At 48.4% G+C, this 25221-nt stretch overlaps 1 protein-coding gene across 7 annotated transcripts in view; it reads right to left on the bottom strand.

The window, feature by feature from the left end:
• The window catches only part of PTPRF (protein tyrosine phosphatase receptor type F), a 486553-nt gene that overhangs the window by 160368 nt on the left and 300964 nt on the right, over positions 1-25221 (bottom strand). The gene's annotated exons all lie outside the window — the stretch shown is intronic.

Here is a 25221-nt window from a genome sequence, read left to right as displayed (position 1 = left end):
CCCTCTTAGCTTTACATGGCAGAGGACTGAGCCACCTCTGCCCTTCTGCCTGGGGGCCCAGAAAAATGCCACCCAAGTCAAACACATGGGGATGGGGGGTTATAAAATACCCAACATTATATGGAAATGACAAAGAAAAGGAAAAGGGTATCTGCTTTTTTTTTATATATAAAATAAGATTTTTGGATCTGGTTTTTGTTGGTGTTTATATTTTGCCATCTTTGTCCCTATGGAAAAGGCCTTCTTCTCTTCCTTCCCTGGAGGTACAAAAGGAAGTGAAGGGAGGGCTTCCTAAGGGGGGGGGGGGGGGACAGAGAAAACCTCTCCAAAGTGAAGGGGCATCTTATCTCACGGGTGTCCTTATTGGATGATTTGCCCTCACCTCTTGTTTTGGTGACATCTCTGAAATGTTGGATCCCCCATAATTCTGAGTCTTGATGACAATGGTCACCAGAAGAAAAATAAAAAACAAGAGGGTGAGTTTACCCAGTGGGGGCACAGATAGCAATACAAACCTGAACCCCTGCCTATATATATATATATATATATATATATATATATATATATATATATATATATATATATATACATACATATATATGGCTTTTTTTCAGCAGGAACGTGGGGGAACGCAGTTCCGGCACCTCCAGAACTGAATGTATGCAAGAGGTGCTGGGATGTGCTGAAGGGTTTACTGATACTTGTTGCTGGGGGGGGGGGGGGTCTATTGTAGCTGGAGGGGATCCATTTTGCATGGGGGGTCTATTGTTGCTTTGGAAGTCTATTGATATTGGTGGAGGATCTGTTGTTGGTGGGGTGGGTCTTATGTTGCTGGGGAGTCAATTGTTGCTGGGAGAGTTCTACTGTTGAGGGAGGGGTCTGATGATGCTGGTTGTGGGGAGATTTGTTGTTGCTACCGGGGGTCTATAGTTGATGGGGGGGCTATTGTTGCTGGGGGTCTATTGTTCTGGGGGATTTTTTGTTGAGGGTGCTCCATTTTTTTTAAAGGGGGGATCTGTTGTTGATGTAGGGTCTATTATTGTTGATGGCTGCAGGGGATCTATTCTACTTGCTACAAAAAAAAAGTTATACTTGGTTCTGTATACTCCATAAAGGGCAGTACTGGGAGATGGGCAAGGGGTGGAACCAAGGAACATTCCTCGGAGGTGGGTAGGGGGCGGAGAAAAGGGGTGACTCAGAAAGTGAGAGTTCCTGCACCTATTCTTTGAGAAAAAAAAGCCCTGCATATATATATATATATATATATATATATATATATATATATATATATATATACACACACACACATACATATACACATACACACACTTTAAGAAGAGACCTGTTTTGCCTCTCTAGTAAGGCATCAGATGTCCTCATGGTAAAGTGACTTATATAAGAGCAGTATGGCAATGCCCATAGTGACCTCGATTTTGAAGCCTGGTAGTTGCCTGGCTGTGTCCGGCTTCAATACGTTTTGAGTCACGAAGTCGGAATGAGCATGCTCTTCGTGAGTGTCAGAACCCCTCATCTCTAAATTTCTTCGAGGTTAGAGGCTTAGAAAGCACCGAAGCCAGAACTGCCAGGCAATTTGGCAATTACCATTTTCAAAGTAGAAATAGGCAATGGAATCCCCCAAACCTTTTCATGATGGAGTCACTTAAGATCACAGAGACTTGGAAAAAAAACATTAAAGTTTCCAATATAAACACCATTTGCTGATACTAAATCGCAATACTACGTCAATAAACCAACCCCCACCCCAGGTTCACTAGGTTCCCGAGAACCGTAACTGTCTTTATCCTGGTCCAAAGCAAATAGATTTGAGAAGGGGATGGCGGAGTGTTTTAGCTCTCAGGAAAGTCTCTAGGTGGTAAACACTCCTGTAACCACAGTGGCGCCTCTAAGCCAACAAAGGATTTGGCCCGTCTATTGCAGAAGACAACAAAGGCCTACTGCACGTCCCATATAGGCAGCGAGCGATGGCCATCATAGGAGGCAGCCTGGACTAGTAATCCTCAGACACATCATTTGTTTGAGCAGAGATTAGGAGTCCAAAGTCCACATCGAATAAACACAGGAGCTCCACGACTTGAGAAGGTCCCATTGGGCAGCAGAGGCAAGATAAAAACTAGTTTATGGTTCATTTGGTAATCTGATGCAATTTGGATTTATTCTATTCTAATGTGAAAAAAACAGTAGTGGTAAGGATATATTGTTTGAGAAGACAAGGTCAAAATACGAGCACTGATTGATATTTTTAATGCCCAAGATGAAATTCCTTTTTTTTTTTTTTAGCTCCACTCAAAACTAAACACCAGGTACAATAAAAAAAGTGAGCCACAAAAAGGTGCAAAGGATTTACACATGGTCTTCCTCCAAAGAGACGCTGGCCCTAAACACCTAGGGCATAAGATTACTGACAGGGGCTGGGGTACATATAGTCCACCATGCCAAAATCAGGAGGACCCCATTCTTTAAGGGACCTGCTGAAGTGAGGTCCACCCAAGTACCATGTGGGGCTCCCCCCGAAGGGAGACCCCATGGGAGGGGGGGGCAATCTGACCATAAGGCCACATGCCTGTAGGTTCACTTACAGTATAAAAACTTGCTCTCAGTCTTGTTTGGAGCAGGGGACGCAGTTCCGCGTTCCTCACAGTGGAAGTTACGTGTTGCGTATCCGTATCCCAACACGTTTCGTCAGCAAACGTCTGACGTCATCAGGGGTCGCGTGAACGGTATCCCCTTCTCGTAACAGGACTGAGAGCAAGTTTTTATACTGTAAGTAAGTTACTTTTATTAAACGTGTTTTTTGAATACTGCGCAATGAGGGGCCTTTCTCTTTTTATACATCCCTATCCTGAGAACATATATACCTCATCTGATGGATCCAAGAACTATCTCTAAAGCTGGTGTTGACTACCTGTAGTGGGTGGTCATACATATCTGGTGAGTGGATTGTGCATGTGAATGCTGGTGGAGGAGTGGACAGTCTCACAAGTGATGGGTGTTTCTTGGAGTGAAGTGTATTGGAGAAGATAGCACAAAATATGGGACTTTATGAGAACTTTATCATTGCCACATAGTGTTTTTTTTTTTTTTTATTTATTTTTCACTGGTTGTTTATGAGCGCGGCCTACCTGTTATATATATATATATATATATATATATATATATATATATATATATATATATATCCTTTTGGCATTTATCTGCTATAAGATGGGTCCCTCTAAGCAGGCCCGTCTCCAATATTGATTGGACCCTGGGCAAACATTTTCTTGGGCCCTCCTTAATCCACCTATCAATTATTTTCAGGCAGTGCGGGCTCAAAGGGCAGCGGCTTTGGGCCCCACAAAAATATCTGGGCCCGGGGAAGCTGCCCCTTTTGCCCTGCGTTAAAGACAGCCCTGGCTCTAAGCCACCAATATTAGTATTGTTTTTTTCACATTTGTTTAACATTTATATCACAATATTGTGTTAATCCTGTGCGCAAGGGCAGGGGTGTATGTTCACTCTATAATTTTAAAAACTGCTATATAAATTTTTATTCAGAAGTGTTCGAGCCGGTTCACACTACCGCGGCACGACTTTGGGGGCGACCTGTGAAGTCGCGTGCACCGCAACTTCGGCGCGACTTGCACGGACTTCATATAATGAATGTCATTGCAAGTCGCTCCGATGTCGCCCCGAAGTAGTACAGGAACTATTTTCTAAGTCTGAGCGACTTGAGTCGCTCCTATTAGAACCGTTCCTGTAGCACTGCATGGACCGCGACTTGTCAGGCTGACCAGTAGCCTGACAAGTCGCGGTAGTGTGAATGGGCACTTAGGTGTTGCTTTAGTTTTAGGGACACACTAAAAGCTGCCACAATGAAAAAAGGCATAAGATTTCATATAATATTCTTTATATATTGTTATTAATATATTTAGATCAGATCTCTTCTGCAGTTCTTCATAGAGAACACTGCGCCATTCTCATCGCTCAGGAGGACCTCCAATGACCCTGAGACTCTCGCTCAGGAGGACCTCCAATGACCCTGAGACTCTCACTCAGGAGGATCTCCAATGACCCCGAGACTCTCACTCAGGAGGATCTCCAATGACCCCGAGACTCTCACTCAGGAGGACCTCCAATGACCCTGAGACTCTCACTCAGGAGGACCTCCAATGACCCTGAGACTCTCACTCAGGAGGACCTCCAATGACCCTGAGACTCTCACTCAGGAGGACCTCCAATGACCCCGAGACTCTCACTCAGGAGGACCTCCAATGACCCTGAGACTCTCACTCAGGAGGACCTCCAATGACCCTGAGACTCTCACTCAGGAGGACCTCCAATGACCCTGAGACTCTCACTCAGGAGGACCTCCAATGACCCTGAGACTCTCACTCAGGAGGACCTCCAATGACCCTGAGACTCTCACTCAGGAGGACCTCCAATGACCCTGAGACTCTCACTCAGGAGGACCTGCAATGACCCTGAGACTCTCACTCAGGAGGACCTCCAATGACCCTGAGACTCTCACAAAGTCTTCAGAAGTCGGGTGACCTGCCAGAAAGGTTTTGGTCTGCGGCAAGAAGTCAGACTCTCCTACGCCACGGATTTATCAAAATACCTGAATGTCTCTTAAGCTACACAAGGCTTTTTTTTTTTTGGCCGTGCCAATTAGAGACCCATCAATGAAAAAAAAAAAAAACAGGAATTTTCCGCACGTCCCTTTGTACGGTCATACAATCATATTCGCCAGGTGAGAGTGACGGGATTGACATCTCCATCAAGGTTCAGACGGCCATTGATCTCGGAGCTCTTTTCTTCCTGACAGAGAGGAGTTAAATCAGTGCCGAACTTCAAGAGGAGAGGAGCAAAGAGCTGCCTCCAGCACCGGATCAATAGTGTACGGGGGAAGGGAGAGGATGCAGCTTGGTGCTTATTAATGCAAGCTCCACCAGTGATCAGTGTGTACACCACTCAGCAGCTGTTCTAGGACTGGCATGCAAGGCGAGGATAGACTGGTACTTGTAGTTCCTCCCAGGAATCCCAAGCAGCTGTAAACACCTCAATGCATTCCAAATATTTTCACTGAGAGGCAGGGGAGGACTGGGCCAGGGAGCAGGGGGGCAATTGCCCGCTGGGCCACTCTGATGCCCCGTAAAAAGGCTGCACTGCTTCTGCCACAGACACGGATTTCTGGCGAAGAGAAGTAAAAAGTCCCCACCACTAACCTACTGAGTGTGGGATGAAGACAAGGACAGAGCGCAGCCCCCCCCCCCCCAAGCTTTGATGGTGTAAACTGTGTCTGAGCAGAGGCCGGTTCCATACCCCACTGGGGACTCTTCTCCCCCGGCCAGCCCCAACCAAGCTGTCTCAGCGCCCCCTGCTGCCCAGGTCGGAAACCTGGATTCAGACGGAAAGTAGAGAGTATCTGGAGCAAGGCTTTAGCTTGGATTGGGGGTCAGGAGGAGGCCCGGTGTTCCGTGAGAATTACCTACCCGTGAGAAAAACCTACCCCCGTCACTTCCGGTTCACGCCAGTCTGTGAAACGCGAGCAGTTACATTAAAACAGCTGTGCTGCACTATGAGTCAGCTCCGCTCCTGTCCCGGTCACTTCCCTGCTCTCGGCTACTAAATATAAAAGCGGCGGCGGCTGTATGAAAAGATAAATCACGGAGCCGCCAGCCGCTTTTATATTTACTAGCCAAGATCAGGGAAGTGACCGGGACAGGAGCGGAGATGACTCATAGTGCAGCACAGCTATTTTATGTCACCGCCGCGTCGGTAGGTTTTTTTAACGGACACCGAGATCGTTTCAGACTAGTGCGCATGCGCACTAGTCTGATCCTCAGCTCTTCCATTAGGTATCCGGGGCTGTGAGCATGCGCACTGCTGCGCTGCTCAGCTGTTCCTGGCCGGAAGTGACGAGGGGTAGGTTTTTCTCACGGGGTAGGTAATTCTCACGTTACACCGGAAGAGGGAGAGTGGGAGAGGGCAGAGTCGCTGCACCATGGGCCTCTTGTTTCTACTTGCCCCCAGGCCGAAAGTTACCAGTCTGCCCCTGCTGAGAGGTCCCAGACACAGTCTGTATAATGAGGTCTGTATTCACTAGGGCTCCATTCACATCCAGGCATTGCTACTTTTACCGGCATTTTTTCTGGCGTTTCTGCAGCATTTTTGTTCAGGCGTTTTGCGTTGACAAGTGACCAATGAAAAGCAGTAAAACACCTGTAATCTGCAAAAAAAAAAAAAAAAAAAAAAAAAAAAGCTCATGTACTCTTTTGAGCAACAGGCATTTGCTTAAGGCGACAGAACGCTCAGATGTGAACAGGGGCCATTGAAATGAATGGGTTTTGTCTTGATGGGCATTTTTAGAGCTGTAGCTTAGAGCAGAAAATCGCCCAAAAACGCCTAGATGTGAACAGCGCCTTAGGAAGACAGGTGTGTGCTTGCAAATGGCAAAGGGGCACTCTGCACCTTGAAGAACAGAAGTTTCACCTATTCTTAAAGAAAGGCTTCTTTACAGTAAGAGCTGTGAAAATGTGGCAAAGACTTCCACAGGAGCTGGTAATAGCTAACAAAAAGAGGCTGCCATCTCAAAAGAAAAAAAAGTCTGGGTGTATTCTCAAAGTGATAATAAAGGTTAGCTTTTTTTTTTTTTTTTAACTGGTTGCCGACCACCCACCGCCTTTTTACTGCAGCAGGGTGGCTCTCCTGCGCAAACCGACATAGACCTACGTCTGTCGCAGGCAGGCAGCTAGGGGGCAAGCGCACGCCAGTGGCAGCGTGCTCCCCCCACTCGGCAGCGGGGAAGCCGATGCATGGGTCAGACGGCTCCGATTTCCGCCTGACACCTGCGATCACTCCCCCGCCCGGAGAAAAGGACAGTCGGCTGTTGTAAACACATCTGACCGTTCTTCTCTTTGGAATGATCATAGAGCCCCTGTGATCCTTCTATATAGGAACACAGGTCTCTGTGATCATTTCACAAGCCACGCCCCCCCAGTTAGAAACACTCCCATAGGCTCACATTTATCCCCTTGATCATCCAAAATGTTAACCCCTCCCCTGCCAGTGTCATTATTACAGTAACAGTGCATATTTTTTAGCACTGATTACTGTAGTAATGTCACTGGTCCTCCAAAAAGTGTCAAAAATGTCAGTTAGGGGTCCGATCTGTCCGCCGCAATGTCTCAGTCCTGCTAAAAATCGCAGATCGCCGCCATTACTAGTAAAAAAAAAAAAACAAAAAAAAAAATTACATAAATCTTTCCCGTAGTTTGTAGACGCGATAACTTTTGCGAAAACCAATCAAAATACGCTTATTGCGATTTTTTTTTTTACCAAAAATATGTAGCATAATACAAATTGGCCTAAAATGCTAAAAAAAATTGATTTTCAAATTTTTTTGGGGGGGAATGTTATATAGCAGAATGTGAAAAACATTGTTTTTTTTTTTCCAGAATTGTCGCTCTTTTTTTGTTTATAGCGCAAAAAAAAAAAAAATCGCAGAGGTGATCAAATACCGAAATACCAAATACCAAAAGAAATCTCTATTTGTGGGGGAAAAAAAGGACATTCATTTTATTTGGGTACAGCATCGCACGACAGTGCGATTGTCTGTTAAAGTAACGCAGTGCCGAATCGCAAAATATGGCCTGGTCATTAAGGGGGAAAATCTTCCGTTACAAAAGAAAAAAAAAAAAACAGGTTAATAGTTTTTTTTAAAAAAAACAACAAACACTTACCTGCTCTGTGTAATGGTTTTGCACAGAGCAGCCCCCGACCTCTTCTTCTGCCAGCGCTCCTGGCTCCCCCACCTTGACCAGTGCCCCCAATAGCAAGCTGCTTGCGATGGGGGCACTGTTGCGTGCTTGCCCCTGAGCCCTGCTCAATGCGTCCATAAGACACAGAGAGCTGTGGCTCCCCCCCCCCCACCCACTCTCTCCTCATTGGCTCACTGGCTGTCATTGACAGCAGTGGGAGCCAATGACTCCTACTGCTGTATATCAGCCAATGAAGAGAGAGAGAGAGAAACGGCACAGCTGAGGCTCCCGTGCAGATTGCTGAATCCAAACGGGGCTCAGGTGACTATTCGGGGGGCTGAGGGGGGAGCAGCACACGATCGTTCCAGGGACGAGCACAAGCCCAGGGGCTCCAGTCGTTGTCTCGGGTCCTCATTGGATAGATTGATAGCAGCAGGAGCCATTGGCTTTGCTGCTGTCAATCAAATCCAGTGACCCGAGAGCAGGGGGCGTCAATGGACGCAGCAGCAGGACTCGTGAGCGCGCCCGCATGGGTGCCCAAATGGAAAGTGGCTCTCCGTGGGGGCATCTGATGAAGCGGAGGAGCCAGAAGTGACACCAGGGCACCCCAGAAGAGGAGGATCTGGGCTGCTCTGTGCAAAACCCTTACACAGAGCAGGTAAGTATGACTTGTTTGTTATTTAAAAAAAAAAAAAACGAACCTTTACAATCACTTTAAGGATAGGATAACCTGCAGCCAAGCAGCACGTATCACGGCGCTCCACACCCGCATCAAAGCCTACATCCAATTCCTTCTTTAACTGGAGCGCCATGTCCGCGTGAGAAAAGGACGATTAATTGGCTCGGAGGAAATATGACTACATGACTTAATGGCTGTGTCCTTCAGTCCATCTCATCCTTGAATTATTGAGCCACTTAGCGGAGACACTTCCTAAAGTTTCATGAGCGTGAAGAGCAGTTAATAAGCTGTGAATCAGACGCGGGTCATTATGCGCTCACCTGAAGGGAATCCATTTGTGACAGCGACACTCCGAGCGACAGAACGCCAAACAAGACAATGGATACAATTATTTGTCTTTTCCTAATTGTATAATTCTGGGGATACTCTGACCGGTCACCTTTTACAACCAGAGGAAGTTCACAAGAATTTAACTTCTTGTTGTATATAAAAATTAAAAACACTGAGCCAGTCACATCAGTCCCTGCGCCAGAGGAGCTTACACTCTAATGTCCCCCCACAGTCACACACTATTATTATTATACATTTATATAGCTCTAACATATACCGCAGTGCTGTACAGAGATCACTGAGCCAATCACATCAGTCCCTGCGCCAGAGGAGCTTACACTCTAATGTCCCCCCACAGTCACACACTATTATTATTATACATTTATATAGCTCTAACATATACCGCAGTGCTGTACAGAGATCACTGAGCCAATCACATCAGTCTCTGTACCAGAGGAGCTTACACTCTAATGTCCCCTCCCCCACAGTCACATCCGTCTCTGTACCAGAGGAGCTTACACTCTAATGTCCCCTCCCCCACAGTCACATCAGTCTCTGTACCAGAGGAGCTTACACTCTAATGCCCCCCCCACAATAACACACTATTATTTTTATGATACATTTATATAGCTCTGACATATACCGCAGTGCTGTACAGAGATCACTGAGCCAGTCACATCAGTCTCTAGAGTGTAAGCTCCTCTGGTACAGAGACTGATGTGATTGGCTCAGTGATCTCTGTACAGCGGTGCGGTATATGTCAGAGATATATAAATGCGTGACTGTGGGGGGACATTAGAGTGTAAGCTCCTCTGGTACAATGTCCCCCCACAGTCACACACTATTATTACTATACATTTATATAGCTCTGACATATACCGCAGTGGTGTACAGAGATCACTGAGCCAGTCAAATCAGTCTCTGCACCAGAGGAGCTTACAGTCTAGAGACTGATGTGACTGGCTCAGTCCCGTCTGCCACCAACAACAATGCCATGTTTAAAGTCACTTAAATCCCCTTTCTTCCCCATTCTGATGCTCAGTTTGAATTTCAGCAAGTCATCTTTACCACTTCTAGATGCATAAATGCAGGGATGCAATTAAAAACCACAGGGCCCCATACAGACAACCTGACACGGGGCCCCATACAGACAACCTGACACGGGGCCCCATAAAAAAATGCTTTGTAATTTGGCCCCTTCCATCACCTGAAATACCTGGCTGATCCTGCCTGGCTATGTCCTCCCCCCTGTAAACTGACCACAGTATACCATGGCTGCTGAGCCCTGACACTGTGGTCAGTCTATGTGCCTCCTGTCCTCCTCTGTCCTCCCTCCCTGCCTGTCTGCTCCTGTGTCAGTGCCCAACCCCACCCCACCCCCCCCCTCCAGCTGCTGTAGTTTAATTTAAAGTTTCATATTCTGTCTACAGTCTGTTTAATAATCCTGTGTGCTCCTGTGTCTGTGTTTTATAAATAAAAGCCATTCTTTACAAGTTTTCAGAGCGCCACTCATCGCTCACGTGACCCGCCACCTCTCTCCTCCTCCTCCTCCCCTCCCCTCCCGACTTGACATCAGTGAGGAATCCTCGGCCCCGCCCGCTGCAGGCAGCTGTCAGACGGGGAGGGGAGAGAGCCGATGGGTCACGTGAGCGGTGCTTAGCCCTCTGAAGTCTGGTAAAGAACAACTTATTTTTTTTTACACAGGCACACAGGATTATTAAACAGACCAGAGAGTATGGTATAACGTGGCTTAACAACCACTTGAAAGGGGAAATTGATATCCCCCCCCCCTGCCCCTACCTGCGGACGCCCATGTAATCAGACCTCATAGAGATTCACTGAAAGTAAAAGAATTCTAACACACTCTCCTCGTGTGACTTATCTTAGAAATGACCCTTTCGCAGCAGTCAGCCATACAGAGTGTGTTCTTGCAATATGGCACAGCAAACGTGTAGAATATTACAACAAAATAAAATGAATAATCACTGAAATAAATCCTTTTTAAGAGGCTTCTGCTACATAATACATTCATCTCCACCATCTACAAATGATTTTCAATTAGAGGAGATGCGGATCGGACACAATGTAGCGGTAGGAGTAGATGTGGTGCGGCACTCCTTGCACAGCTAATTATAGGGAAGTGTGCAGCCCCGGCACTTGTCACAAGCTCGGCTCCCAGTCCTGGATTTTCACACCCTGCCTTAATACATTAGTTAATTAAATAGATGTGAAATACGTTCCTGCTGACGCTTGTTGCGGTACACGTTTGCGTGTTCAGTAGCCAGCGGGGTTTGCAGAGGTGCGATTAATAAGAGTAATGTTGCAGCTAATGAAGATCTCGCTTTACTGTCAGAAACGGGCGGGTTGTGCCAACAAGGTGCCTTTAAGATTGCAAAATGACAGTTATCAAAATACAGTGCACAGGCAAGGGTCTAACAGGGGTCAGGAGTGCAAAACGCAAAGAGCACGGGGGCATGAGTGTGCAACACAGAGAGCACAGGGGTCAGGAGTGTGTAACACAGAGCACAGGGGTCAGGAATGTGTAACACAGAGCACAGCGGTCAGGAGTGTGTAACACAGAGAGCACAGGGGTCAGGAATGTGTAACACAGAGAGCACAGGAGTCAGGAATGTGTAACACAGAGCACAGGAGTCAGGAATGTGTAACACAGAGAGCACAGGGGTCAGGAGTGTGTAACACAGAGCACAGGGGTCAGGAGTGTGTAACACAGAGCACAGGGGTCAGGAGTGTGTAACACAGAGCACAGGAGTCAGGAATGTGTAACACAGAGCACAGGGGTCAGGAGTGTGTAACACAGAGAGCAAAGGAGTCAGGAATGTGTAACACAGAGAGCACAGGGGTCAGGAGTGTGTAACACCGAGCACAGGAGTCAGGAATGTGTAACACAGAGAGCACAGGGGTCAGGAGTGTGTAACACAGAGCACAGGAGTCAGGAATGTGTAACACAGAGCACAGGGGTCAGGAGTGTGTAACACAGAGAGCACAGGGGTCAGGGGTGTGTAACAGAGAGCACATGGGTCAGGAGTGTGTAACACAGAGAGCACAGGGGTCAGGAGTGTGTAACAGAGAGCACAGGAGTCAGGAATGTGTAACACAGAGAGCACAGGGGTCAGGAGTGTGTAACACAGAGAGTACAGGGGTCAGGAGTGTTTAATACAGAGAACAGGGGTCAGGAGTGTGTAACATGGAGAGCACAGTGGTCAGGAGTGTGTAACATGGAGAGCACAGGGGTCAGGAGTGTGTAACACAGAGAACACATGGGTCAGGAGTGTGTAACACAGAGCACAGGGGTCAGGAGTGTGTAACAAAGAGAACACAGGGGTCAGGAGTGTGGAACACAGAGAACACAGGGGTCAGGAGTGTGTAACCCAGAGAGCACAGGGGCCAGGAGTGTGTAACACAGAGAACACAGGGGTCAGGAGTGTTTAACACAGAGAACACAGGGGTTAGAGGTGTGTAACACAGAAAGCACAGGGGTCAGGAGTGTGTAACTCAGAGAGCACAGGGGTCAGGAGTGTGTAACTCAGAGAGCACAGGGGTCAGGAGTGTGTAACTCAGAGAGCACAGGGGTCAGGAGTGTGTAACACAGAGCACAGGGGTCAGGAGTGTGTAACACAGAGCACAGGGGTCAGGAGTGTGTAACTCAGAGAGCACAGGGGTCAGGTGTGTGTAACACAGAGCACAGGGGTCAGGAGTGTGTAACACAGAGCACAGGGGTCAGGAGTGTGTAACACAGAACACAGGGGGTCAGGAGTGTGTAACAAAGAGAGCACGGGGGTCAGGAGTGTGTAACAAAGAGCATAGGAGTCAGGAATGTGTAACACAGAGAGCACAGGGGTCAGGAGTGTGTAACACAGAGAGTACAGGGGTCAGGAGTGTGTAACACAGCCATCCCTGTGCTCTGTTCCTGGGTCTGTACACCTTCTGTGCTCATTATGAGGCATTCGCACCACCCCTGTGCTAAATTCCTGGGTCTGTACACCTGCTGTGCCTATTATGAGGGTTCCCACCATCCCTATGCTCTGTTCCTGGATCTGTACGCATGCTGTGCCCATAATGAGGGGTTCGCACTGTTGCAGCATCCAACACATGTAAGTGTAGGGTTGACTCAGACCCCTTAAAAATTATATTTTGTCTGGAATGCCCATTATTTTGTGAGTTGCTGCACATTCCGGTACTCTTGTTTTGGTGACAAATCCCCTTCAACTACTTCCATCAGCACATTAATCCTCTGTACAGATTGTTCCGTGGTCCAGTTACAGATCTCTGCAGCCCATTACAGCCGGAGAGCGAACGACCTGCGATAAAATAATACAGTGGAACGTTTATGCACTCCCTACTCCATGCACAGGCAGCTACGGCTTAATGAGGACAGGAGGCGTCTGGAGCCTCGTGTCTCAGCACAGGACGACGTGACCCCTGGACAGGTGCCCCAGACACCTCGCTGGCCACTTATCACCGACTGCCATGTGCTCATTAGTACCATATGGGGAGCTATAAATACACATATTCCTCACTAATTCTTATTTACATGAGGAAAACATCTGATTAATAAGAGGCGGTGAGCGAAAAGGTCGCATGGCGGCGACTGGAGAAAAATAAACATGGAAATGAAGAGAAAACACAAAATAAACAATAAGAAAAAGAGGAATAAAAACAAATCCCTGCATTCTCAACACGACCTGGTCCCCTGACGTCGGTAAGGGGTAATCCAGATTTCCCCTCGGGCATGCCGGTCGCTTTTTGACCGAAATTTGGCCTCATGGAACTTTCCTGGCTCATCAATTTTTCACCAGAAACAAGCTTCCCACACACGCTCAACTAGCTGCCGTTTTCCGGATGGGCTCTTTTCCCTTCTGGACATGCAGTGCGGGAAAAAAGTATTGGACCCCCTGCTGATTTTGTACATTTGCCCACTGACAAAGATGATCAGTCTATAATTTTATTGGTCGGTTTATTTTACCAGTGAGAGACAGAACAACAACAAAAATATCCAGAAAACGCATTTCAAAAAAGTTATGAATTGATTTGCATTTTAATGAGTGAAACAAGTATTTGATCCCCTCTGCAAGATTTCTGACTCCCAGGTGTCTTCTATGCAGGTAACAAGCTGAGATTAGGAGCACTCCCCTAAAGGTAGTTCTCCCAATCTCAGCTTGTTACCTGTATAAAAGAAACCTGTCCACAGAAGGAATCAATCAATCAATCAGATTCCAATCTCTCTATCATGGCCAAGACCAAAGAGCTGTCCAAGGATGTCAGGGACAAGACTGCAGGCCTGAACAAGGCTGGAATGGCTACAAGAACATCGCCAAGAAGCTTGGTGAGACGGTGATAACAGTTGGTGCGATTATTCGCAAAAGGAAGAAACACAAAATAACTGTCAGTCTCCCTCGGTCTGGGGCTCCATGGAAGATCTCACCTCGTGGAGTTTCAATGATCATGAAACGGTGAGGAATCAGCCCAGAACTACACAGGAGAATCTTGTCAATGATCTCAAGGCAGCTGGGACCATAGTCACCAAGAAAACAATTGGTAACACACTACGCCGTGAAGGACTGAAATCCTGCAGCACCCAAAAGGGCCCCCTGCTCAGGAAAGCACATTGTACAGGCCCATCTGAAGTTTGCTAATGAACATCTGAATGATTCAGAGGAGAACTGGGTGAAAGTCTTGTGGTCAGATGAGACCAAAATCGAGCTCTTTGGCATCAACTCAACTCGCCGTGTTTGGAGGAGGAGTAATGCTGCCTATGACCCCAAGAACACCATCCCTACCATCAAATATGGAGGTGGAAACATTATGCTTTGGGGGTGTTTTTCTGCTAAGGGGACAGGACAACTTCACCGGATCAAAGGGACGATGGCCGGGGCCATGTACTGTCAAATCTTGGGTGATATGTGGAGGGAGCTGAAGGTTTGAGTTACCAAATGTCAGCCTCAAATCCTTAATGACTTGGAGAGGATCTGCAAAGAGCAGTGGGACAAGATCCCTCCTGAGATTTGTGCAAACCTGGTGGCCAACTACAAGAAATCTCTGACCTCTGTGATTGCCAACAAGGGTTTCCCCACCAACTACTAAGTCATGTTTTGCGAGGGGGGAAAATACTTATTTCACTCATTGGGTGGGTGTGTGGCTGGTTGGGTTTTGTGTGTGTGTGTGTGGGTGGTTGGGTTTTGTGTGGGTGGGTGGGCGGTTGTGTAAGTGGGTGGTTGGGTGGGCTTTGTGTGTGTGTGTGGGGGGGGGTGGTTGGTTGTGTGGGTGGGTGGGCGGTTGTGTAAGTGGGTGGTTGGGTGGGTTTTGTGAGGGTGTGTGTGTGTGTGGGTGGTTGGTTGGGTGGGTGGGTGGGTGTGTGGGTGGTTGGGTTTTGTGTGGGTGGGCGGTTGTGTAAGTGGATGGTTGGGTTTTGTGTGGGTGGGTGGTTGAGTTTTGTGTGGGTGGGTAGATGTGGGTGTGTGGATTTGTTTTGTGTGGGTGGGTGTGTGTGTGTGGGTGTGTGTGTGTGGGTGGTTGGTTGGGTGGGTGTGTGGATGGCTGAGTTTTGTGTGGGTGGGTGTGTGGGTGGTTGGTTGGGTGGGTGGTTTGGTTTTGTGTGGGTGGGTGTGTGTGTGGTTGGGTGGGTGTGTGGGTGGTTGGGATTTGTGTGGGTGGGTGGTTGAGTAAGTGGGTGGTTGGGTGGGTGTGTGGGTGGTTGGGTTTGTGTTTGTGTGGGTGGGTGGTTGGTTGGTTGGTTGGGTGTGTGGGTGGTTGGGTTTTGTGTGGGTGTGTGTGTGGTTGGGTGGGTGTGTGGGTGGTTGGGATTTGTGTGGGTGGTTGTGTAAGTGGGTGGTTGTGTAAGTGGGTGGTTGGGTGGGTGTGTAGGTGGTTGGGTTTGTGTGTGTGTGGGTGGTTGGTTGGTTGTGTGTGTGTGTGGGTGGTTGGCTGGTTGTGTGTGTGTGTGGGTGGTTGGGTTTTGTGTGGGTGGTTGGGTTTTGTGTGGGTCGGTGGATGTGGGTGTGTGTGTGTGGGTGGGTGGTTGGTTGGTTGGGTGTGTGGGTGGTTGGGTTTTGTGTGGGTGTGTGTGTGGTTGGGTGGGTGTGTGGGTGGTTGGGATTTGTGTGGGTGGTTGTGTAAGTGGGTGGTTGTGTAAGTGGGTGGTTGGGTGGGTGTGTGTGTGGGTGGTTGGCTGGTTGTGTGTGTGTGTGGGTGGTTGGGTTTTGTGTGGGTGGTTGGGTTTTGTGTGGGTCGGTGGATGTGGGTGTGTGGATTTGTTTTGTGTTAGTGTGTGAGCCATATTTCACTTGACAAGGCTCATTTCCTGTCCTGCTGTCCCATAATAAAGGAAATGGACAACTTTCAGTGTGAAGCCTCTTTGGCCTAAAATTGGCATCCAGCATTGTGCAAAGATTTGGCATTAGCAGATGCGTGGGGGCGCCATTAATGATTAAAGACACCGCCACATTTCTGCTAAAGGGCAGCGCATTTCTGTGCTTGCCGGAAAAGCATGCAATTCTGCACACATTCCCAACACGCACAGGTGTGAACGTAGCCCTAGTATGTAATAATCTTGGATGCTGCAGTGATCATGTCACCACAAAATAAAAGAGGACCAATCACCATGCAGTGTTGCTGTTTTAGTAAGTCTGGCCTTTTAGACACAGCAAGTATTGGGAGTATCGCAGCCGCATGCATGCAGTGCAGGCTCGGGGATGGTAACCCGGCACACGAGAGGTTAAATCTTTATTGTAAGCTGGGGGATGCCGGTGAGAAGAGACGGAGATGGGGGAACAGATGGAAGATGTACCCAGGGCATCAATTATTAAGCACAGGCAGAAGATGCAGCACAGCTCAGAGACAGAAAGCGGATCCGCCTCTAATGCTCCGGATTTTATTACACATCCCGCTAAAAAAATGAGCAGAAAGAGAGGCCCCTGTGGCTGGCGGGGGGGGGCCGGGACCCCAGAGTAACTGGGACAATCTGCCTGGTATCACGTATTCATTTCATTATCTTTATGAATAAATGGGATGAGATCACAGAAAACAATAGGAGTTCCATAAACAGCGATTTGGGTTTAGAACAACACTCCACCCTGAACCCCGAGAATTCAAATATTTACGGGCCGAAAACAATTAGTGGTGCAACAATAAAACAGAGCAGATTGCAACATTTATACTAGTGTGACCAATAAATGATTCCCAACGCATGTTCCTGTGGAATGCATCATGAGCGTCAGAAATGGAGAAACCCTTCTCTGATTGGACGAGGTGGAGAGGAGGGATGGGGACAGAGAAAAAAATGAATAGTGCCCGAGTCGAGCGGACGACCTACTGTGTTCAGTAAGCAGCAGGGCAACCACTTCTTACCCGGAAGCTAGCACTCTGTACATAGCGCACCCCTAAATCCTGCACTCTGTACATAGCGCACCCCTAAACCCTGCACTCTGTACATAGCGCACACCTAAACCCTGCACTCTGTACATAGCGCACACCTAAACTCTAAACTCTGTACATAGCGCACCCCTAAACCCTGCACTCTGTACATAGCGCACCCCTAAACTCTGCACTCTGTACATAGTGCACCCCTAAACTCTGCACTCTGTACATAGCGCACCCCTAAACCCTGCACTCTGTACATAGTGCACCCCTAAACCCTGCACTCTGTACATAATGCACCCCTGAACTGTGCACTCTCTACGTAGCGCACCCCTAAACCCTGCATACTCTACGTAGCGCACCCCTAAACCCAGAACATAGAGCACCTCTAAACCCTGCATTCTGTACGTAGCACACCCCTGAACTCTGCACTCTCTATGTAGCATACCCCTAAACCCTGCATTTTGTCCATAACACACCCCTGAACTCTGCACACAGCGCGCCCCTGTACTCAGCGAACCCCTAAATCCTGCACTCTGTACATAGTGCACCCCTAAGTCCTTCATTCTGTACAGACTGCACTACTAAACTCTGTACATAATGCACTCCAGGACTCTGCACTCAGCGTAATTCTGAACTCTGCACTCTGTATGTAACACACTCCTGAACCCTGCACTCTATGAATAGTGCACCCCAGATACAACTGGCCCTTGAAAAAAATCAACTTTGACACCCCTGGTGTAGTGTATTAGTTCATCTTTTCATTTTTTTCTAAAAAGGTGAACGAAGGGCCGGTTCACACTGGAAACGCACAGCAACACATGCCCTGGTCCTATGTGATTCCCGTTCAGCCCATGCAGAACATGGGGAAAGTAGTGCATGCGCTACTTTTAAAAACGCATACCATGAGATTTGGTGGCCGCAAACGCACTGCATTTCCAATCTGTGTTTGGAGTCCAGTTAACATTACATTAGCACCCGCAGCAGATCCCAAAGGCAGAGAGTTCCAGCGCAGTGTGTGAAAAGTGCATGGAGTGTGCCTTCCCCGCACTGCAGTCTTCTAGGAATCACTTTTAAACAATGATTTTCTATTTACTTTGGTCTGTTTATGTTTTATAGCCCTGACACATTTATTACTAGTTTTGATATTTTTTGTTACTCTTTGTTTATGACTCGTACATTATATTCCTTGTGACGCACTTTGTTATCTTTTCTTGTTGTTACTTTTATGATTTACTTCCTGCTATGATGATTAGATGTAACATATTTGTTTTATTACCCTTTATTGTCACCTTTCATTTATAGTTTTGACCACATTATTACCTGTAACATAGTTGTTTTGATTCCCTTTATTGTTATTTTTATGTTGCTATTTGTTGATGATTTTGCACACGCTATTATTATCACCTGTAACATACGCGTTCTATTTTCCTTACTGGTTGCTCTTCTGTTACTTTTTATTTATGATTTTGTACACACTATCATTATTTCTATAGGCCTCATGCATACGGGACATTTTTACAGTGGCTGTTTTTGGCATCAGACGGGTTTTTTTTTTTACAGCCAAAAAACGCCCCAGCATGTTCTCCTATGTCCCCCCGGCGTGTTCTCCTATGTCTCCCCCAGCATGTTCTCCTATGTCCCCCCGGCATGTTCTCCTATGTCCCCCCGGCATGTTCTCCTATGTCCCCCCGACATGTTCTCCTATGTCCCCCCGACATGTTCTCCTATGTCCCCCCGACATGTTCTCCTATGTCCCCCCCCCCGGCATGTTCTCCTATGTCTCCCCCAGCATGTTCTCCTATGTCTCCCCCAGCATGTTCTCCTATGTCTCCCCCAGCATGTTCTCCTATGTTTCCCCGGCATGTTCTCCTATGTCTCCCAGGCATGTTCTCCTATGTCCCCCCCAGCATGTTCTCCCATCTCCCCCCGGCATGTTCTCCCATGTCCCCCCGGCATGTTCTTCTATGTCTCCCCAGCATCTTCTCCTATGTCTCCCCGGCGTGTTCTCCTATGTCTCCCCAGCATCTTCTCCTATGTCTCCCCGGCGTGTTCTCCTATGTCTCCCCGGCATGTTCTCCTATGTCTCCCCGGCTTGTTCTCCTATGTCTCCCCGGCGTGTTCTCTTATGTCTCCCCGGCATGTTCTCCTATGTCTCCCCGGCATGTTCTCCTATGTCTCCCCAGCGTGTTCTCCTATGTCTCCCCAGCATCTTCTCCTATGTCTCCCCAGCATCTTCTCCTATGTCTCCCCGGCGTGTTCTCCTATGTCTCCCCGGCATGTTCTCCTATGTCTCCCCGGCATGTTCTCCTATGTCTCCCCGGCGTGTTCTCTTATGTCTCCCCGGCATGTTCTCCTATGTCTCCCCGGCATGTTCTCCTATGTCTCCCCGGCATGTTCTCCTATGTCTCCCCAGCGTGTTCTCCTATGTCTCCCCAGCGTGTTCTCCTATGTCTCCCCAGCGTGTTCTCCTATGTCTCCCCGGCGTGTTCTCCTATGTCTCCCCCGCGTGTTCTCCTATGTCTCCCCAGCGTGTTCTCCTATGTCTCCCCGGCGTGTTCTCCTATGTCTCCCCGGCGTGTTCTCCTATGTCTCCCCGGCGTGTTCTCCTATGTCTCCCCGGCATGTTCTCCTATGTCTCCCCAGCATGTTCTCCTATGTCTCCCCAGCATGTTCTCCTATGTCTCCCCAGCATGTTCTCCTATGTCTCCCCAGCATGTTCTCCTATGTCCCCCAGCATGTTCTCCTATGTCTCCCCAGCATGTTCTCCTATGTCTCCCCAGCATGTTCTCCTATGTCTCCCCAGCATGTTCTCCTATGTCTCCATAGCATGTTCTCCTATGTCTCCATAGCATGTTCTCCTATGTCTCCATAGCATGTTCTCCTATGTCCCCCCAGCATGTTCTCCTATGTCCCCCCAGCGTGTTCTCCTATGTCTCCCCAGCGTGTTCTCCTATGTCTCCCCAGCGTGTTCTCCTATGTCTCCAGCGTGTTCTCCTATGTCTCCCCAGCTTGTTCTCCTATGTCTCCCCAGCGTGTTCTCCTATATCTCCCCAGCGTGTTCTCCTATGGCTCCAGCGTGTTCTCCTATGTGTCTCCAGCATGTTCTCCTATGTGTCTCCAGCATGTTCTCCTATATCTCCCCAGCATGTTCTCCTATGTCTCCCCAGCATATTCTCCTATGTCCCCCCAGCATATTCTCCTATGTCTCCCCAGCATGTTCTCCTATGTCTCCCCAGCATGGTCTCCTATGTCTCCCCAGCATGTTCTCCTATGTCTCCCCCAGCATGTTCTCCTATGTCTCCCCAGCATGGTCTCCTATGTCTCCCCAGCATGTTCTCCTATGTCTCCCCAGCATATTCTCCTATGTCTCCCCAGCATGTTCTCCTATGTCTCCCCAGCATGGTCTCCTATGTCTCCCCAGCATGTTCTCCTATGTCTCCCCCAGCATGTTCTCCTATGTCTCCATGCACACACAGGCTGTTATCAGCAGTTTTTAGCAGGGGTGTTTTCTGGCTGTAAAAAAACCCAAAAACTAGTGGATTTTGAGTGGTGTTTTTCAGCTGTAAAAACGCTCTAACGTCAATAAACGCTAATAAACACAGAAAAAAAAAATACACTGCTCACTGGCGTTTTTTGACGTTTTTATTTTATTCCATTGCATTTTTTAAGCCTGGATTCTGTTTGGAAGTGTCGTTGATAGAACAAAGCCTGGGGTCACACTGGTGCATTCTGAACACTGCATGTGATTTGCACCAAAAATGCACCACATTCCTGTTCACATGTAAAGTCTGTACGATTCGATTTGAGCCATATTTTTTTTAATGGCTCAAATTGCATCACATTTGCACCAAAATGTTGTAGGGCCTTTTTTTTTCTCCACATCTAATCGCATTGCATGGGTGTGAACACCCATGCAATACGATTCTGGCATGCGCACTGCATTTTGCAATTTGTTTCAGGATATCGTTCATGAAACATGAAGCCCTGTAGACATTGTGCCGATTTGGCATGCGATTTGTCATTTCGAATTGCATGTCAAATCCGAGGAACCTATTGCCGGCAACGGTACCGGTTCACATTGAGAGTGGGTTTGAAATCATTAAGCTGAACGCGCAAAATTTCAAACTCGCATGGGGGGGGGGGGGGCCTTTGACAGACATCTGTACGGGTTCATGCACAGATGTTTATTGCAATCACCCTGAAGTCGCCAAAAGTAGTGCAGAAACTACTTTTGGGAATCGGTGCGGCGCCGCGAAGTCAGGGTTGCACCAATTCGGACAGTGATGTTGCCGGCAATAGGCTCTAATTTGGCACACGATTTGACATGTCAAATCTGCCGGATGTGAACCGGGGCTTCATGTTCCATGAGCGACACCCTGAAACAGATTGCAAAATGCAGTGAGCTTGACAGAATCGTATCGCATGGGTGTTCACACCAATGCGGTGCAATTTTGACGCAGGGGAAACAAGGGTCCACATTTGCACCAAAAGGTTGTAGGACCCTTTTTCCCCCGAACCTAAATCTTATCGCATGGGTGTGAACACCCATGCCATGCAATTCTGGCAAGCATTGCATTGTGGGAAAGTTGGAGTTACTAAAAAAGCATAAAGGTGATTTTTAGCAAAAAATGCTAATGCCAAAAAACGCCAATGCAAAAAAGCTAAAAAATGCTGAAAAACTCACTACAAAAAGGTACTGGCGTCTTTATATCGTCCCGTGTGCATGAGGCCTTATTATCACCTGTAACATACGTGTTCTATTTTCCTTCCTTGCTGCTCTTCTTTTACTTTTTATTGATGATTTTGTACACATTGTGATTACTTCTTTATAGTTAAAGAGGCGCCCACAGAAAAAGAACCCCAGAACTCTTAAGTGGATTTTGAGAAAGGCGATCCTTCTTTGCGGCCTGCGATTTTCGCCACGCAGGATCCATCGGCGGAACGGGCGGACGCCCCCCGCCCCCCCCAGCGCGAACGTCGGGCCTTAATAGCCAGCAGTTTAGTCATCTGTAGCGAGCAGAATTGATATTTTACAATCTGCTTCCTGGCGCTGTCATGATACAAAAGTATCGATTTTACTCTCCGTGTGAAGTTGAGGATGCGCAGCGAATCGTCATGAAGCGGGAGAAATATATATCACCGCACTCAGCTTTTCGGAGAGATAAGAAAATGGAGGTTACAGCAGAAACCGATAAAGCTCTTTTGTCGGAAGGTTCCGAGAAATTGCAAAACGAGATTCCCATTTTCAGAGGCGCCGCAGCTCCTCATGTATAATATCCCCGTCGCAGGTTATCACCTCCATCGCCAGGTTACGTCGGGAAAGATGCAATTGCTTGAGGGGTCTGCGGTTAGACGCTGAACCCATATCGTCCTTTAAAGATCTGGGGGGAAGTGTCTGGGGCAACCGAGTCCTATCTATCTACGGGGGGGGGCGGCTGGCTAAGTCGTTCCGCAAAGAATTAAAATGAAATAAGCCATTTCCCGGTCTGGTGGCGGAGCGCGCCCTCCTGAACTCGCTATCTGAATCTTCCGCCCGGCTATGTTATTATCGCCCTCCAGGTAAACGTTTATCGCTCCTGCATCAGATTTCACCTTGAACTGAGGAAGCGCTTAACAAACATTTATCAGTCATTTGCTCGCCTTCCAACATGAGGAGCGGGATACGCTCACCGAGGAGATCACAATAATGTTCTTAAAGCCGGCTAAATGATTTCAAGATAAACATGCGAGTGTAATCAGCTTAATGTAATCAATATAAATCTTCAATCCTAAAGGGGAATTCCACTTTCATGGGGAAAAAAAATAGCAAAGAAAGAAAAAAAATCTAGAGCTCACAACTGCGACACAAGTCATATTGTCAAAGCCGGCCCTACCATGGGTCCTGCTGGGTCCATTGGACCCATGTCAAGGCCGGCCCTACCATAGGTCCTGCTGGGTCCATTGGACCCATGTCAAGGCCGGCCCTACCATAGGTCCTGCTGGGTCCATTGGACCCATGTCAAGGCTGGCCCTACCATAGCTCCCGCTGGTTCCATTGGACCCATGTCAAGGCTGGCCCTACCATGGGTCCCGCTGGTTCCATTGGACCCATGTCAAGGCCGGCCCTACCATAGGTCCTGCTGGGTCCATTGGACCCATGTCAAGGCTGGCCCTACCATAGGTCCTGCTGGGTCCATTGGACCCATGTCAAGGCTGGCCCTACCATAGCTCCCGCTGGTTCCATTGGACCCATGTCAAGGCTGGCCCTACCATGGGTCCCGCTGGTTCCATTGGACCCATGTCAAGGCCGGCCCTACCATAGGTCCCGCTGGGTCCATTGGACCCATGTCAAGGCTGGCCCTACCATAGCTCCCGCTGGTTCCATTGGACCCATGTCAAGGCTGGCCCTACCATGGGTCCCGCTGGTTCCATTGGACCCATGTCAAGGCTGGCCCTACCATGGGTCCCACTGGTTCCATTGGACCCATGTCAAGGCTGGCCCTACCATGGGTCCTGCTGGGTCCATTGGACCCATGTCAAGGCCAGCCTTAACATGGGTCCCGCTGGGCCACTTTCATGGGGAAAAAAAATAGCAAAGAAAGAAAAAAAATCTAGAGCTCACAACTGCGACACAAGTCATATTGTCAAGGCCGGCCCTACCATGGGTCCTGCTGGGTCCATTGGACCCATATCAAGGCCGGCCTTACCATGGGTCCTGCTGGGTTCATTGGACCCATATCAAGGCAGGCCTTACCATGGGTCCTGCTGGGTCCATTGGACCCATGTCAAGGCTGGCCCTACCATGGGTCCTGCTGGGTCCATTAGACCCATGTCAAGGCTGGCCCTACCATGGGTCCTGCTGGGTCCATTGGACCCAGGCAGCACTTTGAGAGGGGCAGCAAACTGATGCCCAAGATTTTTTTTTCCAGCAGTTTTGTATGTGACAACTGCCCCCCTGGGCCACTCCACTGCCCTGTAAAAAGGCCGCCCTGCTTCCTTCAACACACATGCTCATAGTTGCCGGGCTCGAGGGCGCTCACACACAGTCTAACACCGGCTGTAAAACACCCGAGCGCACATGAAGAGGCCAGGTGTGCGTACTGCCGGGGCGGGGTACCCATAGGAGACAGAGAGCAAAGATCCCTTTCCAAAGCAGCCAATATTCAAGCGCAGCTTGCATTTCTATCAGGTGGAACTGGAGGAGTAGATGCAGCTGGCCTCGAGCCCAGCCTTCCTTCTTCTGCTCACGCCCTTTGATGGGCGTGATTTTTTATTTTCTTTTGGGGGGGGGGGGCAGCATTTCATTCTTGGACCCAGGCAGCACAATGTCTTGGGCCAGCCCTGCATATTGTGATTGAATGTTATTAAATATTACCTTTCCTTTTCAATCTGCAGCCATTGTCATTTTCTGAAAATGCAATATGGCCACCATGGCCATGTGGATAGAGCAGGTGATCAGTGTGCAGGCGGAGGAAATAACTGGAACCAATCCTTTGTGGCTCACCCTGCAGCTTGCTTTCAGCTGCTGCAGGGTGAGCCACAATATATCAGTTCCAATTATTTCTTACACTCGTCTCATTGATCACTATCAGATTTCCCTTGCTACCTGAGCCCCCCTGTGTGCGCCCCCCTCCCCCCCCCCTCTGTCTTCCCTCCTTTCCTCTCAGGCAGTCCCTCGAAGTCAGGGCCAGTTCCTCGAAATCAGGGCCAGTCCCTTGAATTCAGGATCAGTCCCTCAAAATCAGAGACATTTGGGAGCTATGGGGGTAGGGGGATTCGGAGAATCATGGCAAACCAAGAGCATCACTCTATCTATGTACTTCCTATAATAGTGTGTACTCAAAGACTTGTCTAAATGTGTACTTTTTAAAGTTAAAGGAGTTATAAGGTCTCAAGGTTTGCATTCCATGCCCCCCAGACCTCCCCCCCCCTCCCCCGGTTTTTCTTACCTGAACATTCCAGGGAAGAGCACGAGCCCAGCAGCTCCAGCCGCTGTCTCGGGTCCTCATCGGATAGATTGATAGCAGCAGGAGCCATTGGCTCCCGCTTCTCTCAATCAAATCCAGTGACACTGGAGCGGGGGCGGGGCCGACTCCT

This window comes from Pelophylax lessonae (assembly GCF_965119305.1).
Source record: "Pelophylax lessonae genome assembly, chromosome: 8".
Taxonomy (NCBI): domain Eukaryota; kingdom Metazoa; phylum Chordata; class Amphibia; order Anura; family Ranidae; genus Pelophylax; species Pelophylax lessonae.
Note: the sequence above shows the minus strand (reverse complement) of the source record. Positions and strands in the feature narration are given on the sequence as shown.